Source organism: Elephas maximus, chromosome 9 (genome assembly GCF_024166365.1).
Source record: "Elephas maximus indicus isolate mEleMax1 chromosome 9, mEleMax1 primary haplotype, whole genome shotgun sequence".
Lineage (NCBI taxonomy): Eukaryota > Metazoa > Chordata > Mammalia > Proboscidea > Elephantidae > Elephas > Elephas maximus.
The window spans coordinates 61,016,794-61,022,793 of NC_064827.1; positions in this window are offsets into that span (position 1 = coordinate 61,016,794).

Below are 6,000 nucleotides of genomic sequence, written 5' to 3' on the forward strand. Positions count from 1 at the left end.
ATTGTTGTGTGCCGTCAAGTTGATTCTGACTCACAGTGACCCTATAGGACAGAGTGGAACTGCCGATAGGGTTTCCAAGGCTGTGGTCTTTGTGGAGGTAGACTGTCATATATTTTTCCTGCAATGTGGCTGGTGAGTTTGAACCGTCGACTTTTCAAGTAGCAGCCAAGCACTTAACTACCACACCAACAGGAATCCTTTCTACTCTCATAAACAACTAGATTTCACCTTTCATAATTCTACCAAACCAAAAAACTAAACCTGTTGCCATCGACTCATGGCGACCTCGTAGGACAGAGTAGAGCTCCAACATAGGGTCTCCAAGAAGTGGCTGGTGGATTTGAACAGCCAACTTTTTGGTTAGCAGCCAAATGTTTAACCACTGTGCCACCAGGTCCCCCATAATTCTAACAGGGTGATAATTTTTTTGTTAATTTTTTTCTTTTTGGTTAATGCTGTATATCTTTCTGCTTATATGAGAAAATTAAATATAAAAAATTATAAATACACAGAGAAGTACAAAATATAATCACGTAAAACTTTATTTACTACCTAGCTGAAACCACTGTTAACATTTTGATACATTTAATCTTTCTTAAACTATTGAGATGATAGTGTTTCTAAAATTTTATCATCTGTTTTTTAAACTTAACATTATAACTTTGTAAATATAAATTTTAGAAGTTGCATATCATTCTGTAATATAGTTACACCACAAACTTACATAACTATCCACTATTAATGAACAGTTAGGTCATTTCAAATTAATCATTCTTAGAAATTATGCTGCAATAATATCTTTATGCCAAAAGTATTTCTCATTGTTAGGACATATTTTCAGAAGTGGAATTTTTGAGGTATGAACATTTTAAAGATTTTATACATATTGCTAGATTGTTTTTCAAAAAAAAATTATATGAAGTTCTAATAACCCACGGTGTACAACAGTGTCAGTCTTCTTCACCATACCCACAACAGCACGATTACATATGTTTAAATCTTTGTTAAGCTATTAGTAGAAAACCTGCATCTCATGGATCTAATTTGCATTTATTTGGTAACTTATGACTTTGAATATAGTTTCATGTTTATTATCCATCTGTATTTTCTCTTCTGTGAAACTATTCATGCTCTTTATTCATTTATGTATTTGCATCTTAGTCTCCAAAAAAAAAAAATGATTCTAGAACCTTAAAAAAAAAACAAAAAAACTGAGCGATTTCCATCACAGTTGCATCTTCTTGAGTAAGTCCGTTACACCCAAATCTGATATGGTTAGTAGGTTCTGTAGGCAATCATAAATACAACGAATGGAAAGATTCCTTGCTTCATCTGGGCTCTTTGATGGAGGAACAAAAAGGGCCACTGCCCAGTATGGTGTGCAGGCCGGGCCCTACAAAGGGGTGCCTGGAGAAGGTGAGTCAGGGCTGAAACCTAGCCCGTGGACCTAAAGGAGTGGGCATCTTTTCCTCATTCCTGTAAAGCCACTCTATGTACTAGTAGGTCTTAGAAAGCAGATCCATGTTCTCTGTAATTCCCTGGTGGGAATGTTAGGAAGTTTAAAAATCAGAGCGAGAACACACTGTGGAAAGACACAGACTTTAGGTATAACGCAAGGTACAGAGTGGATATAACCATCCGCATCATGTTCCCTGCTTTGAAACTGCCTGGAGCCGTGGTGTTTCATGGTTTTCTTCATTTGAAGATCCTGATAAGTTCTAGTCTTTTCTACTTTGGCATCCAGACTTCATGATGGGTCTTCTAGTTTCTATCCAGTCACTCCTCACATTGGTCCTAATGATTTTTATCTCCTAGATAAATGTGTCCCCTAAACATAAATACATGCTCTTCATCCCCACAGACATTTTCACAGGGGGAAATTGCTAGAGAATTCCCAGAAAGATAAAATTGGTCTTGAATACTGAGGACTTAAGGAAGTGGGGCAGAGAACTGCTGATTTTTCAGGGCCAACCTTAACATCTCTGAAGGTACTACCTTGAAATAGGATTCAAGTCCCAGTCGTGGCTTTAATATGAACTTTTTGCCAGTTCTTGAATAAGCCTTTACCTCCCCCTGAGTTTCAATCTCTCCATCTGTAAAATAGAGGATTGGGTCTTTCTAGTTCTGTCAGGCTGTATTCATTTTGGCTTCCAGCGGTTGGAAGCATAAAAGCAACTTGGCAGTAAAACTTGCTTTGTAGCCCTACACCTAGGACAAGAAAGAGGGTGTGGTTGGAAGAACTTGTGGCTGAGCCGCCAGGCGCAGAGCCCTATGTTTTTCTCCCTAATCAGTTCATGCCAAGTGGACCAACAATATAATTGCCCTCTGCACACCAAACATTACTGCACTTGCTTCACCTTCAACTTCTTTTGTTCCTTAAGCCCTTGTGGAAGTTGCCATCTCTCCCACCTGCACATGGGTACACAGGGTGTTACAGTAAAAAACCAGGAGCTTTGAAGTCTGAGTTACACCCGGTATTAGTTAGTGACTGATTCCCAGTTTCCCAATCTATAAAGTGGAGCTAATAATGCTTATGTAATGGAGTTGCTGTGAGGATTAAACAAAATTCTGTATAAAAAGCATGTAGCACAGAACTTGGCTGATACTTGTTAAACACCTCCCCCCGCCCCCCACCGCCAAAGTGTGCACTGTATATAAAGACTAATAATTTTGCGCCTTGGAGGAATGAATTCACCAGCTAATGACACAAGCCCACACGTGAAATAGGTATGCACTTGGCTGTTTGGGGCTTGAAATCTCACCTCGGCCATTTTTTCATTATGAGTTTCATCTGAAGAGATGTTTCATTAGAAAGATAAAAATGTACTTTTTCTCCACTCTCTTTCTCTCTCTCTCTGATGTGATGGCTGCCTCCAGTTATGCTGGACATGATAGTCCTACAAGTGTATATATGGAAAATGTTGGTCTCCAATGGGTCCATTCAAATAGCATCGAGAAGTCTCCTTAGGTTTCAACTTCAGTGCTCTCTGATAAATTGGTAGTCTCCCACCATTCATCTGTGACTTGAAGCCCCACTGTGTTGTCACTGATACCTAGCCACTGCTTAAAGAAGCTCACTCCCTTAATTAGGCAGCACATTCCATCTGTGAGGAGTTCTCTTTTAGTAAAATATAAAGTCTGCACCAACTACATACTGTCCCTATCTATGTAACAAAAGAGAAGTAGTATAATGTACTGGTTAAAAAGCAAGGCCACCACAATCATACTGAGTTTGAAGACTGGTCTGCTACTTACTGGATTTGTGACCTTGGGTAAACTTGTTAACTTCTCAGTACCTCAGTTTCCTCATCCGAAAAATGGGGCCAATGGGGCCAACTTGATAAGGTTGCCATGAAGACTAAATAAGTCAACATCTATATAAAGTACCTGGTACATAATAAATTCTCATAAATATCTATTATTAATAATAATGGTAAGATATCTTCTCCATGTAATAAGTTGTCACGTCCTAGGACAAAACCGGGAATGGCCCAGTTAACAGCAGTAGGGCAGGGCAGGTGGGGAGGAGCAAATATCTAAAACTTGAACCATCCACTTAGGAGATTTACCAAGCTGCAGGCAGGTTTTAGAAACTTTATCCTGTGACATACCATTGTAACTGAAAGGAAAGATCATAGATAGCAGATGGAAGATGTAACTGTTCAATGTGAGAGGTAGCTTTCTATTTCTCTCCTGCCTGAGCATGTAAATGAGCCCAAGTCTCTCCCTCCCAGGTAGAACACCTGAGTACTGTAAGTTCAGTATGGCTGTGAATTCTTTATCATCAACAATTTTTTCCATTGTTAGCTGGATGGCCATGACCCAACTATCCCCTGGCCTTTATCTCAGTCTGTTGCTGCTACAAACAGTACATGTAACTTGTGTCAGCGACCGTTTGGCTCCACCAGGACCTGGAGTACCTGTTTGAGAGGCTTTCTTGAAGGAAACTATCAAAGAGCTGCTACTTACTCTGACCTCATACCCAAATCCTAAGCATATGCTTGCTTTTATGTTAAGGTCCTAAGCCCTCAGAAAGAAAACAGCTGAAAGCCTGTTGGTAAGGCTTCTTCTGGCCTTTGGTTTACCCGGTCATATATTTAAAAACAAAACAAAACAAAAAGCCAGGAATTCAGGATATGTTGGAATTACTAAGGCTTCCTGGCAGTCGAAGCGTATAATCACTACCCACTCTTGATCATTCTCAACTTGCTGGACCAGCTGAGGAAAGCCAGGGTGTTTACAAAGTCTGAACTCCGGGAGGTGTGTAACCTCATCAGAATCTAGGAGGATGCCTGGAAGGCAGCATTCTACAATGACTCAGGCACTCTGAATACAGAGGGATGTCTTTCAGTTTCTATACTTGAAGATACTCATTTTTAGAAGTGCAGAGAGGGGGAGAAGTATAAGCTGGATAGGCTGAAAAAGGTTCCCTGGAAAAAGTGGTCCACATACCCTACTTCCACTTCCAAGACCAGCTTCATACTTTTCCCTCACTCTCACCCCTGGGACATCCATTACAAGACAACTAAAGTCCTCTACATCTTTAACCTCTTCCTCTTGACATAGCTGATATAGTTTCTTCCCTGAGGACACCACCTTCTATGCTGCCCTTTCCTATACTCTATCTACCACAAAGCCCAGAAGTGGAATCAGCATTCTTCTTACTTCTTAATGCCATCTACCTATACCATTAAGTAAAAATCTTTCCTCTGTTGAGTTTCAGGCCACTGAGTTATACCACGCTTCCCACCTTGACTCTGACTGCCATCTGCCTGGTCCCTCCCACACATTTATCTCTGGCCCTCTCACCCCACAATCATCAGTGTCCATGTGGATGAACTACCTAAAAGCTTCTTGACCTTCTCAATCTCATGACGTCCATGTAACTTTAATCACCCCCAATGATGGACAAATCTTGTATCTTTTCAATTGCCTCAAACTACTACACCTCCAAAACGGTAAATGCTAGTGTAGTACTATCTCTGGCTTCAACCTTCCATTTCTCTCACTCCTTGCTCCTTCTAGACTGGTTCCTTAAACTTCACAAGATCTCCCAGCCTTTGATTCTTCCAGTATATTTGCCTCTCCCCTACCCAGCCTAAGTTCCTAGCTCTTCATATCAACTACTGTGTTGGCAAACTGTCTGTTCATTTGTCCACTTAACATGTTATCTAACCCACTTAGAAAAACTCAGCTAGGCCCTCCATGCTGCATATCCCAGGCCAGCTCTCTCTCCTATTCCCCACAGCAGTTATTTCAAACTTCTAGATTCTCTTCAAACTTCCTATCCCATCTGTGTCTCACCCTACTTTCTCACTCCCATAAGAAAACCTCACTTCATACCGCACAGAGAAAATTAAAATGCGTTAAGGGGTAATTACCTCAAGTCTCTGCAACTCATGCCTATTGTACAAAATTACCTTCATCTACCTGTATCATTTCCTCTTTCCTGCTGATCTAAAGCTAATCTTGCCACCTGTGCTCTGAATTTCATCTCCCTCCACCTCCTCATGGGACTTACTTCACCAATTAACTCTCTGGTATCATTAATATCTTCCTCTGTAGTTGTATCCCTTGGTAAGACCCTGTTCAGAGGGCCTTTGCTATGCCTAGGAATTATCTTCTTTGAGCATTTCATCAGGGGCACCATTGACAGAAGTAAAAAAGTCAGGAAAGCAAACTGATTTTTAGGAACAATTGGGACTTTACTTTTTAAAATACTGGGTTTGATGGGCCATTCAAGTGGAAATGTCAAGTAGGAGGTTTGGAGATGTACACACTATATTTAGGAGAGAGATCAAGCCTGGGTATTTAAATTTATCCTTTTACATACAAGGCATGTCACTAGGCATTAATTAGGATGGGGGTGTTTCTTTTTCCTAGTATTTTCTCCAAAGAACTTTTAAGCCTTTGGCATTATGACACATTTATTTTAAAGACATTGTAGTGGTGTTGAAGACACAGATATTACAGCTCTGAATTTCATCCCAACATCCAGAT